This window comes from Salmo salar, chromosome 01 (assembly GCF_965601325.2).
Source record: "Salmo salar chromosome 01, fSalSal1, whole genome shotgun sequence".
In the NCBI taxonomy this organism is placed as follows: Eukaryota; Metazoa; Chordata; class Actinopteri; order Salmoniformes; family Salmonidae; genus Salmo; species Salmo salar.
This window is the reverse complement of record NC_138291.1, coordinates 60,463,968-60,483,927: the sequence shown is the minus strand read 5'-3', so window position 1 is coordinate 60,483,927 and position 19,960 is coordinate 60,463,968. Positions and strand designations below refer to the sequence as shown.

Below are 19,960 nucleotides of genomic sequence, written 5' to 3'. Positions count from 1 at the left end.
GCCGGTATCTATTAGGCCTAATGGCTTTGGAGTGCCTTATGTACAGTAGTACTCATATAGTACAGCGATGATTTTTACCAAAAAAGATCCTGGGTTTAATAACAGAGGTTGCGAAATAAGCACATGCTTCAAACCAAACTCAATGTGCTATTCTCTACTCCAGGGGTTCTCAAAGTGGGGTCCGCAGAAGCACTGCATTTCATTTTTTTGTATGAATATTACTAACAACAGATTAAAGGGATTTTGGCCAATGGATCCATGGAATAAATTGAGGGTGTAATACAATACAATAAAATGTAATATTATTAATCTATAATTTATGTTCTTAACCCTGGGCAATATTGGCCTGGGAGGCTCACAGGGATATTGGTATCCACGTTACTCCAGCAATTACAAATGTTTCAACTTAATACTTCTTGTATATATTTTTTTACATAAATGCACTGTAATTAAAGCTTAAAACTGCAAAGTTCTCTCTGCCTTATGGCAAAATGTGTAGAAATGCAGGATATTAGCTTTAAAGCTGCAACAACAAAAAATCTCTGCCCCATTACAAAATGTGTAGAATTGCAGTAAATTTCCTGAAAACTGCTACATTTTCTCTCCAATGCCATGGGCCTTTAAAATGTTTCTTCCCAGGGCCCGAGACTTGGTTCGTCCGGCCATGCACTGCCAAAGTCATAGCAAAACTCCTTGTATGCTATTTTGTTGTGTTCTGATTATGTGAGATTCCCTGATGAATTTGCAATCACAAAAGGGGTCCCCAGACACAAAAAGTTTGGGAACCCTTGCTCTATTCAGCTTGCAATGGTGTGCCATTATTCATTTCACATATACATACTTTTGGATTAAAAAGTCCACTGCTAAATTGTAGTTAGCCTCAAGCGCCCTCGCTAATGATCCAACAAGCTGAATATGAAACTAAACACTTCTTATTCAACCACTGTGTGCATTTAGGAGTGAGTGTGTTATTCTAACAGGAGTGTTTGTGGAGAGGCTCTCAACCCCGCACAGGGCAAGGTTGTTTTTAGTTGTTGGATGTGTGCGAGGGGGATGGGTAGGGTGAAGGATAGGATAGGTGCACTGGTTGTCTCCGGAATGGCTGGAAAGTAGGGCAGTTGCTACGGCAATTTCAAGGGGAAACTCTCAAAGTAGGCCCTTGAATTGCTGGTGTGATCCCTCCCACACATTCACACACACTCATATATTCTGTCAGGAAAGCAGTGAGATTTGGAGCTGGGAGCTCAACATGTTTTCATTCCAGCGTGATGTTGCGGTCGATGTTCATGGCTGAAGTCTCACAGTTCTTCACACGTTTTCATTCCATTTGGAGCACGTTTGTGCTCTGCTGGGCCATTCCCCCCTCTGTCAGGTTACCTAGCCATCATTTGAGTTTATTAGTATTTGTTTGCTCAGCAGACACCCTTATCTATGAGATGAGTGTCACTGCATGTTGATGAGAGGTCTGTTTGGGTAACTTCCCTCCACACACACACATACCTGCACACCATAGGAGACTGCTGAGGAAGGCTCATAATAATGGTGGGAATGGAGTAAATGGAATGGTATGAAAACATATGTAAAGCATGTGTTTGATACCATCTCATTAATAATTCATTCCATCAATTAAATTTAGCCAGTCCTCCCCAATGAAGGTGCCACCAGCCACCTGTGCTACACACACACACACACACACACACACACACACACACACACACACATATACACAGGCACATACATACAAACAATTGTGTACATGATAGGAATGGCACTCCTTACTGTAACATATTCCAACAACAGAATCCAGTGTTGGAAAGAGTCAAGACAGTTTTATTGGACTGGATGGCTGACTGAACATGCGACTACACGTGTGTATTTTTTGAGTGCGGGTTTGATATAAATAACTGTTAGATATTCTAGTAAAGTCATGGCATGAAATCAGCATGAAATCAGACCAGCAACCCTTTGTTCCTAATGTGGGCACTCCAACTTCAGTTTGAGTAGGCCTTACCCACTATGGAGTAGTCCTAGTATGTTTAGGACAGGTATAGCTACAAAATGATTCTGGTGAGCTTTTTCCATTTGCCAGGAAACATCCTAATCCCTTTATCAGTCTATGATAATCTAGATAAACCACATCCCAACCATATGAAGGAAATACAAAAACAATCAGGTTTTTGCTAAGCAATGATTTTGAAGATTGGTATTCAAGGAGTCCAACAAAGCCATTATCTAGTCCAACCATTACCTAATTCAAAGTTACCAAAACCTCTCTCTGTCATTCATATAGTAGCATCCTTTTGTATACACATCCAATTATATAACTGCAGACACATTGAAAAATCTGTTCTCTGTCATCTGTCGTGTTTTCCACTGTTTTAAGTATACCTTGCTAATGCTTGACCTGTGTGTGCTTTGTTAGCTACAATGCCACCCCCAGAGCCCTGGGAGCACTGATCAAAATGAAACGCTGTCATCCACAAATTCCCTCAGGCAAACAGACATAATTACTGGAATTAGCTAGCTATTTTGTCATTAGCCTCTGCATTCAATGAGCCTATTAAAAAGAAATCGAAAAGAAAGACAGTGACGGATGTCTACGGCGGATTTGAAGACACAAGCATCCCCCACCCCTTAGCCCCATATTCAATGCTATGTTTAATACCATAATGTAGTCATTCTCGGGGCTGTGGCTCTGCGGATTGTTCTGATTGGTATTGTGTGAGTGCTGATGGCTCGAATCTGTTAAGTCACTGCATACAAATGCACTTTGTTAGCGTTCTGATGAAAATGGCAGCTTGCCTTTTAATGCTGTATTTTCCCTAGCCGTAATCACAGGGTGGGTATTCAAATAAATGAAGCCAAAACAATGAGACCCAATCAGGACTTCCTAAGCTGGTGAAAGGCCAGGGACACGTTAATGAGAGCTGTGAAGACACTAGGCCTCTTGGAAATACACGTATGACACATTAGGCAGGCTTTCTGGCTGGCTGCACTTTTTGTCTAAATGGGAAAAGGAGCGACATGATATTAACGTGTAATTTAGTGTAGATTTGTGTTTGCACAAATGCAGCCCCCAGTCTTTCAACATTTAGGCTAATAGAGACTCAGAACTTTCTTCCTGTATGCGTTATGCGAACACACAATTCAAATCAGGATTTAAACCGGATTCTGCATATTCTTGCATATGATAGCTTATACATTTTTTTGTTGCCATTCTAAGGATTACTTTGTCCTTGAACAGGTCGGGATATACCTCTGTCCTTTTTCTTCCACTCATGTTGCTGCAATGCTTCATTGTGTAGGTGTATTTGACTGCAGCTGCCGTACCCAATTGTAGAAACAATTAAAATGCTGTAACTTCATTCATATTGTGCTTCACTCAGGTTCGCATGGTTTAAGGGTCTGAAGCGCGATCTCACGCACCATCTCGTTTCCACAGAACAAAAAGCTGCAACAGAGATATGGTGAGCCAGTGGAACATGAATAGACGAATGTTTATCACAGATGACGGTCCTACACTGCCCTCTAGGGTTTTACAGAGCATCTTTCAGAGAGCTGCTTTTTTTTCTCAAAATTATGACTTGTTATATATTAGGAGGCTACAGTCCAGGTTAGCTGGTGTACAATAAATACATTACAAACAGCGTGTTATTTAATGTGTTCCTCCCGTCATAGGTTTACGCTCCAAACCAAATGAACACAAACGTCGGTAAAGTGGCGCATAGGCAGTAAATCCTATCGCAGTACTAGTTTTGTTAGGGCTGAGTCTGAAGCCTCAGGAACCCATATTTGGCACTAGGGGCATACGGCTAGCATTAATAACAGAACGCCCTCGTTTGTCCTGAGGGACATGCATACTGTCTGCACATGGTAAACACCTCCCATAAAAATAAATACCAATGACAGAATCAGGTGAAAACATTGATGTTAGACAGTGGATTTGATAGGGCCGAGGGACCCGAATATAGAATATGACCATATATGGCAAGGTATAGAAACAAGAATGTGTAGATTTGTTGTACTGGGAGACATTCAATTGAGGCATTTCAGTTTGAAAGTAAAGATTAAAGCTTAGTATTTATCCACAATTGCCATTTTTGGCCATTCACGAAAATGCAAAAGGACAGGCTAAAGTATTGGTTAGCTCGTTTTGCACGTTTGATAATGCATTATGAGTCAGTCCGCTACAGTTAATATTCTGCCCAAGGTGAAATGTTAAGGGATCTTGCATGTTATGACCCAGCGCTTTCCGCCTCTTTACGCCAAAGCAATTTGTGAGTACTCATCGTTTCTCACCCATGGCTTTGAGTACCCGAAATAGGGGGAACACACGCAAAGCTCCTCCCAACTTTTAATGAGTCATAGATCGCCACCCTATAAATATGTAGTTCAGGATGACACCAGTTTATAGTTGTGGGAATAGCTGAGTTTGGCTGTCAACAGGGCAAAGGAATAACACCCAAGGGCGTTTACGACGTGAACAACGAGGCGTCGGTCAGCATCTCTTGGGACATACTCATACAGTGCCTTCAGAAAGTATTCAGACTCCTTGACTTTTTCCACATTGTTACGTTACAGCCTTATTCGAAAATGGATTAAATTGTCCTCCCCCCATCAATCTGCACACAATACCCCATAATGACAAAGCAAAAACAGGTTTAGAAATGTTTGCACATTTATTAAAACAAAAACATCACATTTACAGGTATTAAGACCCTTTACTCAGTACTTTGTTGAAGCACCTTTGGCGGTGATTACAGCCTCGAGTCTTCTTGGGTATCAAATCAAATTTATTTAATATAGCCCTTCGTACATCAGCTGATATCTCAAAGTGCTGTACAGAAACCCAGCCTAAAACCCCAAACAGCAAGCAATGCATGTGAAAGAAGCACGGTGGCTAGGAAAAACTCCCTAGGAAAAACTCCCTAGAAAGGCCAAAAACCTAGGAAGAAACCTAGAGAGGAACCAGGCTATGAGGGGTGGCCAGTCCTCTTCTGGCTGTGCAGGGTGGATATTATAACAGAACATGGTCAAGATGTTAAAATATTCATAAATGACCAGCATGGTCAAATAATAATAATCATAGTAGTTGTCGAGGGTGCAACAAGCACGTCCGGTGAACAGGTCAGGGTTCCATAGCTGCAGGCAGAACAGTTGAAACTGGAGCAGCAGCACGGCCAGGTGGCCTGGGGACAGCAAGGAGTCATCATACCAGGTAGTCCTGAGGCATGGTCCTAGGGCTCAGGTCCTCCGAGAGAAAGACAGAAAGAGAGAAAGAGAGAATTAGAGAGAGCATATTTAAATTCACACAGGACACCGGATAAGACAAGAGAAATACTCCAGATGTAACAGACTGACCCTAGCCCCCCGACACATAAACTACTGCAGCATAAATACTGGAGGCTGAGACAGGAGGGATCAGAAGACACTGTGGCCCCATCCGATGATACCCCCAGACAGGGCCAAACAGACAGGATGATGCTACAAGCTTGGCACACCTGTATTTGGAGAGTTTCTCCCATTCTTCTCTGCAGATCCCTGCAAGCTCTGTCAGGTTGGATGGGGAGCGTCGCTGCACAACTATTTTCAAGTCTCTCCAGAGATGTTCGATCGGTTTCAAGTCCGGGCTCTGGCTAGGCCACTCAAGGAAATTCAGAGACTTGTCCCGAAACCAATCCTGCGTTGTCTTGGCTGTGTGCTTAGGGTAATTGTCCTGTTGGAAGGTGAACCTTCACCCCAGTCTGAGGTCCTGAGTGCTCTGGATCAGGTTTTCATCAAGGATCCATTTGTAGTACATCTTTCCCTCAATCCGGACTAGTCTCCCAGTCTCTGCCTATGAAAAACATCCCCAAAGCATGATGCTGCCATCACGCTTCATTGTAGGGATGGTGCCAGGTTTCCTCTTGGCATTCAGGGCAAAGAGTTCAATCTTGGTTTCATCAGACCATAGAATCTTGTTTCTCAAAGTCTGAGAGCCCATGAGGGCTGTCATGTGCCTTTTACTGAGGAGTGACTTCCGTCTGGCCACTCTACCATAAAAGCCTGATTGGTGAAGTGCTGCAGAGATGGTTGTCCTTCTGTACGGTTCTCCCATCTCCACAGAGGAACTCTGGAGCTCTGTCAGAGTGACCATCAGGTTCTTGGTCACCTCCCTGACCAAGGTCCTTCTCCCCCGATTGCTCAGTTTGGCCAGGCGGCCAGCTCTAGGAAGAGTCTTGGTGGTTCCAAACTTCTTCCATTTAAGAATGATGGAGGCCACTGTGTTCTTGGGGACCTTCAATGCAGCAGATCTGTGCCTGGACACAATCCTGTCTCGGAGCTCTACGGACAATTCCTTCGACCTCATGGCTTGGTTTTTGCTCTGACATGCACTGTCAACTGTGGGACCTTATATAGACAGGTGTGTGCCTTTCCAAATCATGTCCAATCAATTGAATTTACCAAAGTAGGACTCCAATCAAGTTGTAGAAACATCTCAAGGATGATAGATGGAAACAGGATCCACCTGAGCTCAATTTTGAGTCACATAGCAAAGGGTCTGAATACTTATGTAAATAAGGTAGTGTTTTTTATTTTTAATACATTTGTAAAAATGTCTAAAAACCTGTTTTGGAAAAGTCTTTATGGGGTATTGCGTAGCTTAATGAAAACAAAAATGTTTTTATCAATTTTAAAATAAGGCTGTAACGTAACAAAATGTGGAAAAAGTCAAGAGATCTGAATACTTTCCGAATGTATGAGGTCATGCACCATGCTCCCGGGGCTGTTTGATTGGGATGCGACCCAAAGCAGGGATAAACTGCCATTAACGTGGACAGCTGCATTCCCTCCCATAGAAATCATGGGGGACGCCCGTCTGCTACATGCTTCGCTGAACCCAATCCCGGCAAATCAACTTCTAAAACCATAGAAACCGTTCACAGCCATATCAATGTCATGTACAACAGGTGCGTGCGTGCCCCCCCAGGACAGTCTTTGCAGCCAGCGATGCGCCTCCCCATCCCATGTGATAGCCTAGAGTAGTTTGTTAATGGAGGACAGCCACCCAGCCTTGGCCCCCTAACAACTCAGCGCAACCCCAGTAATTTGGGGAAGACTTTCAAACCCAAATAAAGAAAACACTTACAGAGTCAAAACCTGTATCCCGTAAAGCCTTCAGGGTTTACGAGTCTGTCATTGTAGTACTTGTAGGATCAGAGATGGTTGCAGGCAAAAACATTGTGCGTGTCTGGCACAATAACAAAGGGGGCAAAGCAGAGAGAGGGATGGGTAAAGGTCATGGGCTATGTTGTAGTCTCCCAGCATAGGGCAAGCACCAGGCACTTCAAGATCAAAAGCTGTGGCGCCATCTTCCACTCTTATCTACAATCGAAAGTGGCAGATTCAGCTGTGCTGGACCCCAAGGCAGCAGCACATAACTGAAGGAGCCTGCCACCATTTTAGAAAATATTTGTCCAGACCGGTCCAATTGAAAAAAACTGGTGTTCTTTATGGTTTTACCATTGGTACCACTCCAATAATCCAGGGGATACATTTTAAGATGGCCAGACAAGAAAATGTGTGTGTCATTGTGACATGGAGTGCCTATGATGCTAGTTCTGACCTTGGTGGGTAATCTTACACTACATAGGAAGTTACATTACATCAACTTGTAACGGCTGGTTAATAGATCGGGGTCTCTATTCACTGACTGGCTTTGGCCATTCATACATCGATCAAGTGACACCATTCATTCCTATGTGAAGACTCAATAGCGCATTCAAGCCAAATTAAGTCTTAAGATAGTGTCACATGGAGGAATAACGTGAAGTTTGAGCTAATCCATGAAGTGATGTTGCTGGCTAACTCAGTGCTGCCACCTCTCATTGAGTAGCTCAAGTTGAAGGCCAACCTGGGGTACTGCAGGTTGCCATTAGCAACTCAATTATCCTTATAACTTATTCTGTGTGCAATTTTGAAGTTATCAGTTCAAGGACATACATCTGGTTTATTAGAAGCAATTATTTGTATCATTCTATTTCGTTTTTTTAAGAAGATTGTCATTTTTCCCATTCGCTGTAATGGGGGGATCCTGTTTTCCGCTAACAAAGCCTGCAGTACTGCAGTTGGCATTCAACTTCTGTAGCTTCAATGAGAGGGGGCAGTCGTTCTCCCCTGGCTCTATTCAATCCGTAACGCAGAAGTTCAGCATTAGTGTTATTGAAATTTAAAGGCAATGTTCCGGCATTAGAGGAGACTGCATTCACATTGCCGCTGCTGCATGTCAGCGCAAATCGGAAGTTACATTTACATTTCTATCACGCAATCGGGAGTTATTTTCCCTTGCGGTTGATCCTCATCTATCTTCCCCTTTTAAGCATTTTCCCCCAATTCTACAGATTTCAAGACACAGTACAAATATGCATCAGTTCTCCCCTTCCCAAAGGCAGTCAATGTCCACAATGGTAGAGACAATGTTCTTGTCACAGCCAGGCATGTGCTCTCCTCCGTTAGGGTAGAGGTCAATGTGGCCAACAGCCTGAGATATGCCCTTGCCTGAAATAAAAAGGATGATTTAGTCTTGTGCTGTATTCCGCTCATATGAACAGAAATATTTTGTGTAAGCCACAAATGTAAGCCAGGGTATTCGTCACACTCAAACAGTGCACTTTATTTTGATATTTAAAAAACATCCATTGTGTCCCATACCAACATAAGGGATGAAGGGCAGCGTGTCAGTGTGAATGACATCTACAAAACGTGGCATCAGAGGGGTCCAGGCGCACCGTTGCAATGAGGCCCTGGAAGCAGGGCTGTGCTGGGTCCAGCCCTGAGAGAGGAGGACACACAAACATACAACCTCTAACTCAGAATTTCAGCCAATCACTTTACATCTACACGTTTTCAACAAGGGTTATATGGCTCAGAATAGGAGTTGGGGCTTGGGACCTGGGTTTCATTGCATTACGTAGATCCATGATGATGTATACAGGTGCTTAGCTAAGATCTGACCTGTGATGCGTCCTAGCCTGCTGATCCTGCGGCCCACCTCCCCAGCAGCGTCTGCTCCCAGATTGTCCGATAACGTGGGCCATGCTAGCCTTCTGCCAATAGACGTCCTGTGACAGAAAATGTTAAGGTGGGCGTTGGAGTGATAATGCGGTCTTTCAACCTAGAATGCTCTGTTTGCTGTGTGTGACAATTCCCCTTTATTCTGCAGGTGTGCGTCCATGCTGCCGCAACAGAAAGAGATATGTTTAGGTTTAAACGTTCTTGAGCTGTGAAACATACGGCATGTGCATGCGTAGACAGTCAGGGTCAATTCCAATATAATTATAGAATTTAATTCACTTCTGAAGTAGAGAGTTTGTTGAATTCAATTAGAACTCCAACAATCTTAAAGTTATAGAATTAGACTACATTAGAATGGTGAAAAATGTCACTTCGGAATTGAAATTCTGTATTTTTCCATTTCCCAGATAAACTAATGCAAAGAAATATAAAGGAACTAATGCAATTATAGAAAATTTACTGCAGGATTTGAACGCCTAAAGTGGATTGACGCAGGCTTGTGTCAATCTAATTAAAATAATTACTTCCCCATCAAAATCCATCAGTTTAAGCTAGATATATCCGTTTTTGTATGGGCTGTGTCTCATTCCACCGTATCCGCCCATGTCAGCCTTCCACAGCTGCGATGGAAAGTGGGAGAGCTACAGCGCTGTTTGTCAGACCAGGAGACATCCCGAAAATCGGTCTCTCATGAAAACGTCTGTGGCATCCCGAAAGGTTTGACCTATAAACTAACATGACAACTATGGAAACATGACTCACGATGGTGTTCTCAGTTTTGTCACGGTACTCGTCTGAAGTTAACCCGGTACCAAAAAAATTATAGAAGTGGTTGTGCCCCCCACCCTTAAAGGGGTCAAATACATGTACATTTTTTTTTTATTATTCCTGAGCCATCTTATTTCTCCTAGATATAGGACTGAGACTTCAAAATCTTATGACTTCCTTTGATTGTCTTTTGCCATTTATGAATGTGTTATTCAATGCCTTTCAATGGGCTATAGCAGCAAAGGCCAAATTTTATATTTTATCAAATTGTAAATATATATCTACACAAGTGAATTTAAACAGCTAAAATATCCACGGTATGATCATCTTAAAACAAGTCCATACATTAGCTTAGTAGAATTTGAATTGAATAAAATGTAAAAGGGAAAAGGAATTGAATTTGTGGAATTAACACCAACCCTGTGTATACAGTACCTATGATCCAGAAGGTACTTACCCAGAAGACGTCAATCATGTGGGCCACCTGGGCACCAACGACTCAGATGTTATTGGCTGCCTGTGTGCAGAGGGTCAGCCCCCCCTTCTTCCAGTCCACACAGATGCAGTTGACCTCTTCCTCTGTCAGTATGGTCTGAAAACACAAACATGACATCAACCCCACAATGGGAACTGCTGTTCCCGGTGTTAACTATCGCTTACTTCCTTGGTGTTATCCAGAGAACCACCCTCTCACCCCAAAATAAAATATCAAGCATAGTACACAAGTCACATTGCGAGGGACTCAACGTGTAGTGCACTCAGACTAGAACTGACCGCTGCCTACTTTGCACATGTCAATAAGCCAGTTCTCGTCACCCTTGTCAAAAAAAATGAATAAGTAACCAGTACAATTAACGACAGACATTTGTGCTGAATCTGTTTGCTTTTTTTTTTATATACACTGATCTGGGCTACTCTTCTGTGTCTGGGAAACAGGCAGTTGGAGGTGTCTGATGTCACGTACTATTGTGTACATACTATAACATCAGTTCATATCAAGGCCAAAAGGTACACCATCTATATACAGTAGCATTATAACTGATCAGCACAGTACACAACATGAATCATTGTGGAAAATCTGGCATTCACTAACACTTAAAGACTTAAAACACTAGAAGTTGTTGTTTGTTTCCATCAGTCTCACGAAATCCCACAGTAAAAAAAAAGCTGAAATTCACAACTTTTCATCCATCTGCTTGCTCTGCATTCATATTTAGTCTCACATTGAAGTGTTTTACCATTGTCTTCTCAGGACAACCAGGGCCGCAAACAGAAAACAAAACAATGACAAACAACTGCATTCATGTTTTATTGCCAAATGTAAATAAAATAAAAAACGGATAAAAATGTATTTATACGAATCCTGTAAGTACAGAAATTCTTGGCTCAGTGGGAAATTATCCAACTAGTCAGTGACAACTGTGTGGAGTTTGAAGTTTGTGACAGCAACTATGTGAGCTTATTACAGTATTATAGACACTATGTCCTGGGGTTTCCTATGCTCTTCTATGTTCAGGGGTGGCAGGTAGCCTAGCGGTTAGAGCGTTGGGCCAGTAACCGAAAGGTTGCTAGATTGAATCCCTGAGCTGACAAGGTAAAAATCTGTCGTTCTGCCCCTGAACAAGGTAGTTAGTTAACCCACTGTTCCTAGACCGTCATTGTAAATAAGAATTTGTTCTTAACTGACTTGCCTAGTTAAATAAAGGTTAAATAAAAAATAAATATGTACAAGAACCGCTTACCTTCCAACGACTCTGGTCGTTAAACAGTATTTCCAGAACAAATTACAACCATAAAAAGACATCCCAATTAAATAGGTCACACCTATTTAAAATGTCAGGCTACCTAATTACCTAGTTGAAATCAGTTGTGTCAATTAAGCCTCCTTCATACCTGGTGCTAACATTGTTCCTGTGTCCTGAGCTAAACCACATTTTGATCGTGCCCACGTTGTTTGCTGTTTTTACCTATTGTTCTTTTGACCAATCAGATCAGATCTTTTGCCAATAAATGGTCTGGTTGTGTAAACGCAGCCATTGTAGCCCTTGCATCTACACATGGTAGTAAAATGTGTCTCTTATGCGTTCACTGTGTCCACATTGTGACCAAATATCCTGGTCCCTCCCTGTATGGAAATGTTTGACTGATATTCTTTCAAAATAATATGGATTTATTTATTTAAAGACGCATATTTATGCCAAGTCAATGGCGTCACCTGTCAGTGATGTTATAGGGTGGGATAATGATGATTTAAATGGTTTCACTGTTCAGATCCGTCTACACTTGTAAGATACAGTATATAGCCCCATTTATACCAATGCTAACATGGCTGTGTTTAACACAGACAGCCTAATTCTGATCTTATTGGTATTTTGACCAATCAGATCTTTTCCTCAGATCTGTCCTCAGCCCTTTGTCCTCAGATCTTTTCACACATTCTGATTGCGCCCATATTTTTAGACAGGTGTAGATGATTAAAAGACACATTGCGATCTGATTGTGATCAGATCTTCCAGACCACCTCCTGAGGAAGTCAGGGACTCGTTGTGTCCGGATATCAATCAAGTGTAAACAGATCTGGATGGTCAAACCATTTAAATCATCATTATACTGGCCTCTAAAATCATTGGCATCAGTAATTGTCTTAAAATAAATAAATTAATATTATCTTGAAAGAATATCTGTCAAATAATTTGCTGACAGGGAGGCACCAGCTGATCTGGTCACAATGCAGAAACAGTGGACGGATAAGAGACACATTTTAATACAATGCGTAGACACGAGTCAAAACAAACCTTAATCAGATAGTGATTGGATCATATTAATCAGATCACAAAATGCACATGTTAGCGCAAGGTGTAAACAAGGCTTCTGACTACCTCCAGAGGTGGTCGGGAAGATCTGATCACAATCAGACCACAAGGCGACTTTCAATCGTCTACACCTGTCCAAAATCTGGGCACAATCAAAATGTGGAAAAGATCAGAACAAGGTATGCATGTTACAACCAGGTATAAACGGGCTTTAGAAAGCAAGAAACAATTCATTGCTGTAGTGTAGCAGTTGAGATTGTGGAAAAGTATGCTAGAAACTGTTCAAGGTTTGTATGTGACTGAATGAATAAGTAAACATATACAAAACACAACTTAATCAATAAATCACTTTTGAATTATATGTTGAATGAATATGATCAAACTGAAATGTTTACTCCTTCCCAGTCATCTATTTCATGTGTATGTTACAGGTATACTATTGTGTCTTCTAGAAATTGGTTAGACCTGGTTCATTCTGTCAAGAATATGTTTTTGTCAGTAATGTATAGCGTTTATAAGTCATACGGTTTGTTATCACAAAACTGATATCACAGCCAGCTCAGACATGTACACTGTGTACGTACAGTATGTGTACACCATATACCATGTTGTACTGTACTGGTGATGGCACTGCTGTTCCTAAGGAGTGTAGGTGTGTATTCATGGGAAGTGGATAGCAGCCGGAAGACCCTAACCTAACTGCAAACTCTGAATTAACCCTAACCTTTAACTGTTAGATCACCCAGCTGAATATCCACTTCCTATTGTGTGTTGTTGCATGCTGTTACACCGATACTGAACAAGAGAGACAGTAAATTGGCTTGTAGGTTTCTTCTTCTTCTTTTTTACATGTAGATCAATTTTTGTATCATACCAATATACTATGCTTAAAAAGTAAATTATCCACTTGTACATTAAAACTTTGAATAAGTTAAATCTATCAGTACAATTTCAATTGCATGTTTTTCTCATTTAATTTTCTGTCAACTACTGTACATTTCCAAGAGATGGCACTGGAGAGTAAGCAGTGGCTGTTTCTCTTTCGCCTCAATAACTATCCTTTTTATACTGAACAAAACTATAAACGCAACATGCAACAATTTCATATAGTTTACAGTTTAAGGAATCAGTCAATTTAAATAAATTCATTAGGCCCTAATCTATGGATTTCACATGACTGGGCAGGTGTGTAGTAATGGGGAGCCAGGCCAACCCACTGTGGAGCCAGGCCCAACCAATCAGAACAATTTTTTCCCCACAAAACGGCTTTATTACAGACAGAAATACTCCTCTGCACCCTCCTCCCCTGATCCCACAGGTAAAGTAGCCGGATGTGGAGGTCCTGGGCTGTCGTGGTTACATGTGGCCTGCGTTTGTGAGGCCAATTGGACGTACTGCCAAATTCTCTAAAATGACGTTGGAGGCGGCTTATGGTAGAGAATTAACATACAATTCTCTGGCAACAGCTCTGGTGGACATTCCTGCAGTCAGCATGCCAATTGCACACAAAACTTGAGACATCTGTGGCATTGTGTTGTGTGACAAAACTGCACATTCTAGTGGCTTTTTATTGTCCCAGCCCAAGGTGCACCTTTGTAATGATCATGCTGTTTAATCAGCTTCTTGATATGCCACACCTGTCAGGTGGATGGATTATCTTAGCAAAGACTAACAGGGATGTAAACAAATGTGTGCACAATTGGCCCAGCGTCGTCCGGCTGTCATTGTAAATAAGAATTTGCTCTTAACTGACTTGCCTAGTTAAATAAAATGCACATTTAAAAAAGTTAGCTGGATGCCCTTTGGGTGGTGGACCATTCTTGATACACACAGGAAACTTTTGAGCATGAAAAACCCAGCAGCGAAGCAGTTCTTGACACAAACCGGTGCGCCTGGCATCGACTACCATATCCTGTTCAAAGGCACTTCAATCGTTTGTCTTGCCCATTCACCCTCTGAATGGCACACATACACAATCCATGTCTCAATTGTCTCATGGCTTAAAAATCGTTCTTTAACCTGTCTCCATCCCCTTCATCTACACTGATAGACATCAATAAGGGATCATAGCTTTCACCTGGTCAGCCTATGACATAGAAAGAGCAGGTGTTCTGAATGTTTTGTATGCTCAGTGTATATCCTAGTAGATATAGGAGATCCACCGATTGTATGTAACCAGGGGTTCGTATGTTTTATATGAAGGGCAGACAATGTATATTAGCAAGCCTCTTCAATAACCACCAAATTGAGACTAACAAAACATGAATGACACCGTGCGTATGTCCAAGGAAAATCAAATACTGAAATACAATATACAATTTCAGAATAATTGTTTGGTAATTTACCTATTTATGATATTCCTACCTTGCAATTCTATTATCATCAAAAGGAATATAGCAGACACCTGATCTATCCAAAGCTCTAGAAAAAAATTGAAATATTTTGCACAGAAATAGTAGAGAAATAGAAGAGAACTCGACAACATAATAAATGTGAAACAGGGAGGGAGGGGTAATCTTTGCCAGATGATCCTGTCAAAGCAGTTAGATGAGATGATCATTGTGGAGTTTCCACCCAGGAGGATAATCCCATGAGAAAACAGGCCTAAGGTGCTCTCTCTCCCCTGCGGCTCCTGGATAAATCATGTGGAATAGGAGGTGTCTGGGATTGGTTTAGTGAAGCACCCCGTGGGTCAAATACAGTATGTGTGTTTATCATTTTGATTATTTCAAGACCAATGTGTGTTTGTGGCTGTGTAGTCTTAGTTTACTTGCTGCATTTGTTTATTTGCTCAATTTGTCTTTGCTTTGGCTATTAGGTTTCCACAAACAAGTGGAGACATAACCAAAATTAAAACACAATGATTAAGAATACAGCAGTAACAAATCAGCCCCAGCTCTAAACATGTTTTTGTAAAAGTGCATGCACTCTGACCCGTCAATGTCATTGAATTGTCTTATTAATTTCCACATTTGTACAGTATAACATTTCACCACAAATCTTTCAAAACTAGCCCTACAACACATGTAGGTAACACTGGGAAAAGGAATATTGTTCGATTCGAGAGATAAACCTTTGATGCACCATTGCACTGTGACACGTTTGTGAGGTGGGCAAAGCAAGGCAGCAGAAGGGAAATTACGTGCAAGATGGAGCAGGCTGCAGGGCGGGGGAAAGAGGACAGAAAAGCCGGCAGGTTCGTCCGCGGGGCTTACCATTGGAATGTTAATCCTGCTAATGTATTACAGTTGGAGAGGAGAACCACAGTCTGGAGGAGGAAGAGGAAGAGGAAGGAAGAAGGAGGGAGGAGGAGGAGGGAGGCAGACACAGCAAGGCTCTAATTACTGGAGAATGACACACAGGACCAGGCTGAAGCATCCAGGGGCCGCAACAAACTAACACAGCATGTGGTTTCTGTTGTTTTGTGTGTGTGACTGAGAAAGCAGTTGGTTTAACTGGGGGTATAGTTAGACTAAATCCTTAAAATAGTGTTGAGCGGTACAGTAGGATAAAGTAGCACCCCAAAACCACCCCTTCAAGGCCTCAAGTATATCCTAAATTTGGCTCGCTGTTTTTGTGGCTTGCTAGTATGTTTGTTCCACAGATTCCCTGCTACCCCAGGGTACAGCTTGTCAGACATAACTCATATTGTTCCTATTGTGAGTATTCAGATAGAGCTGAGTCTCTCCTATTGAAAAGGAAGGGTTTAATCGGATTAAACACAAACAAGGCATGCTCTACGTCTTGTATACAGTGTCCTCCTTCATGAGGTTGGATGTTGCAGCAGACAAAACGTGCAGTCTCTCATGTAGTTGTATAATCAATGTATTGTGATGATTAGTTAAATGACAAAACTATAGCAATTTAAACATTTAAGGGCATGAATTTGGGCAGAACACCATCCCTAGCCAAATTATAAAAGATACACTGAACAAAAATATAAACACAACAAAGTGTTGGTCCCATGTTTCATGAGCTGAAATAACAATCCCAGAAATGTTCCATACGCACAAAAAGCTTTTTTCTCTCAAATTGTGTGCACACATTTGTTTACATCCATGTTAGTGAGCATTTCTCTTTTGCCAAGATAATCCAACCACCTGATAAGTGTGGCATATCAAGAAGCTGAACAGCATGCTCATTACATAGGTGCACCTTGTGCTGAGGACAATAAAAGGCCAATCTTAATGTGCAGTTGGCATGCTAACTTCAGGAATGTCCACCAGAGCTGTTGCCAGAGAATTGAATGTTCATTTCTCTACCATAAGCCTCCAATGTTGTTTTAGAGAATTTTGAAGTACGTCCAACCGGCCTCACAACCGCAAATCATGTTGAACTATTTCAGCCCAGGACCTCCACATCTGACTTCTTCACCTGCAGGATTGTCTGAGACCAGCCACCCGGACAGCTGATAAAATTGTCGGTTTGCACAACCGAAGAATTTCTGCACAAACTGTCAGAAATTGTGTCTGCATGCTTTTCATCTTCATCAGGGTCATGACCTGACTGCAGTTCGGCGTCATTACCGACTTCAGTGGGCAAATGATCACCTTCAATGGCCACTGGCACGTTGGAGCAGCGTGCTCTTCACAGATGAATCCCGGGTTCAACTGTACTGGGCAGATGCAAGACAGCATGTATGGCGTCGTGTGGGCAAGCTGGTGGCTAATGTCAACATTGTGGCAGTGGGGTTATGGTATGGGCAGGCATAAGCTACGGACAATGAAGACAATTGCATTTTAACGATGGGTAATTTTAATGCACAGAGATACCGTGACGAGATCCTGAGGCCCATTGTGGTGCCATTCATCCGCTGCCATCACCTCATGTTTCAGCATGACAATGCACAGCCCCATGTCACAAGGATCTGTACACAATTGCTGGATGCTGAACATTTCCCAGATCTTTCATGGCCTGCATACTCACCAGACACGTCACCCATTGAGAATGTTTGGAATGTTCTGGATCGACGTGTACGACAGCGTGTTCCAGTTCACGCCAATATCCAGCAACTTCGTACAGCCATTGAAGAGGAGCGGGACAACATTCCACAGGCCACAATCAACAGCCTGATCAATAATATGCCATTTAGCATATGCCATTAATCAACTCTATGCGAAGGAGATGTGTCACGCTGCATGAGGCAAATGGTGACATCAGATACTGACTGGTTTTCTGATCCACGCACCTACCTTTTTTTTAAGGTATCTGTGACCAACAGATGCATATTTGTATTCCCAGTCATGTGAAATCCATACTGATTTCCTTGCCTGAACTGTAACTCAGTAAAATCTTTGAAATTGTTGCATGTTGCTTTTATATTTTTGTTCAGTGTATATATACATCTTAATTCAAAACCTATTTCCAAAATAAACTTTCCACAATTAACTAACCTAAAACTTATTCAGTGTTATACAGGTTGAGCAAACAGCTCATAAAGGAGAATCATATTAAAACACCACCGGGAGCTTTCCTCCCATCTTCATCAATTTGTAATGTTAATAAGTTTGAAAAGCCATCTCAGCAGACTTTAATTTCCTTAATCCTCTTTAGGAACATAGTGTAAAAAGAGCTGAGATTCCTTCCTCATTCTGTTTGTATTTTTAACACTAATTACTATGATGGCACTTTCTGCTCAAGTCCAAATTACATTTATGATATTCTCCTTCTTAATTTAGTCAGTCTGCCCCATACCATTGATTCACCATATCATAGACAAAGGTGGAATAATGATATGTAATTAAACCACAGTTTAATTACGTATGCAATTAACAAATGAGTTAACAAAGGCAACCTGAATGGATCCTTATATTACCTTCTACTAGTCAGAGTATATGAGATGTAATAGCTGGCTTTTTAATAACAAGTTTCTCATTATTGTACTCTAATTACAGAAATGATGTGTGAGTGATGTTAAAAAGCAACGCCTCTCTATTTCATGAAAAAAGTATTTTGCAATACTTTTGGATATTTGACACAAGCCATAAGGTCACAGGTCACAGGTCTTAGAACAGATTGACGTCCGTAGGTCATCTAGAGCCCCCATTAGAGCTTATCATCATCATAGAATTTGATGATTGATTCTTCATCAGTAGTAAATGAAAATATTATTTCATCATCTTTAATATTCTTGCCACTACCACAGTGTTCCGAAAGGCGGCTGGCTGTAGCAGAGAGACTGTAAGGGGTAAAGGGAGATGTGGATGCTTGTCTTAATGCTAAGCTGTTGTTGACTGTAATTCTAGTGATATTGGTCCCAAGGAAGTTGAAGTGGCAGATAAATTATAATCTGCTGATGTTGCTTGACTTTTTGGCGCTGAAATGCATGCGTGAACTAAATGTTTTCATGATGTGCGGGACCTTCAAACATTTTTTTATGAACCATAGAACACTCTCAGAAAACTAAAGCAGCTATTCTATTCCTTCCCTCTGTATTCTCAAAGGTAATCGTTAACACTTCTAGAAGTATGGATTTTTCCAGACAAATGTTTTGGACCATTTTGAATGCGTTCTCCTTGTGCTGGGCAGTGTGAACAAAGTGGAATGGTGGGACGTTTCCCCTCCAGTGGAATATTGATTATATGTGTTGTGTGGAGGGGGAAACCAAACACTGTGACTGCTCTACCTCACTCCACAGACTACTGTGGTCCCATGGACAGGCTGTATGGACTGCTGGGAGAAGAGACTTCTCCACAGAGTTGTGTTGTTGAAAAAGTAGCATTTAATAAGACTACGTATTGTTAAAATAATTCTTTCTTCGTCTCCCTTGTTGTGCTAAAATGTGATAACTCAGATGCTTTATGCCTGCAACTGATGTCTCACATTGTAGATGTTAACTAGCATGTAATACACAGAAAGGCAAAAAGTAAACCGTAAAAATGTCATTGTAGTAAAAAAGGCTGTTCTGTTACAAGCTGGGCGGCCCAGGCTCAGCTGTCAGTCCGTTTGGTTGTACATGTAAGTCCGTAGGGACACCTACTGAAGGCTTATGTAATGTTGGCACCGGCCTCTGTGGCACAGCCCCAAGAATTCCTCCTGTTACGGGATAGCCTGGAGAGTGCGCTGTGGCTGTCGATTCAAAGAGTGTAGGTCAAACGTATCAGTGACCAGGCAGCAGGCACATCTTTATCTCGCCATCTCTCTCCAGTCCCCACGTCCCCCATTGCATTACGTTGCCATGGATGTTAGACAGCGTTTCCATGGCATTGACGCTTGTTCAAGGGGAACATTGTGTGTAGGACCTGTGTGTCAGTCACTCAGTCTAATGTCATAGAACATAGATGAAGACATGCTGTACCTGTAAGGGAAAAACCGGTGACTTTCTT

General features: G+C 41.7%; 1 pseudogene across 1 annotated transcript; it reads right to left on the bottom strand.

Annotated features, from left to right (window-relative positions):
- Window positions 1-7,491: 7,491 nt before the first annotated feature.
- LOC106605598 (inactive pancreatic lipase-related protein 1-like) lies at window positions 7,492-10,687 on the bottom strand (annotated as a pseudogene). Its single transcript, XR_014381124.1, has 5 exons — window positions 10,607-10,687; window positions 10,280-10,414; window positions 8,995-9,101; window positions 8,692-8,812; window positions 7,492-8,538 (listed from the first exon to the last, which is right to left on the bottom strand). The product of XR_014381124.1 is annotated as an inactive pancreatic lipase-related protein 1-like (transcript).
- Window positions 10,688-19,960: the final 9,273 nt, after the last annotated feature.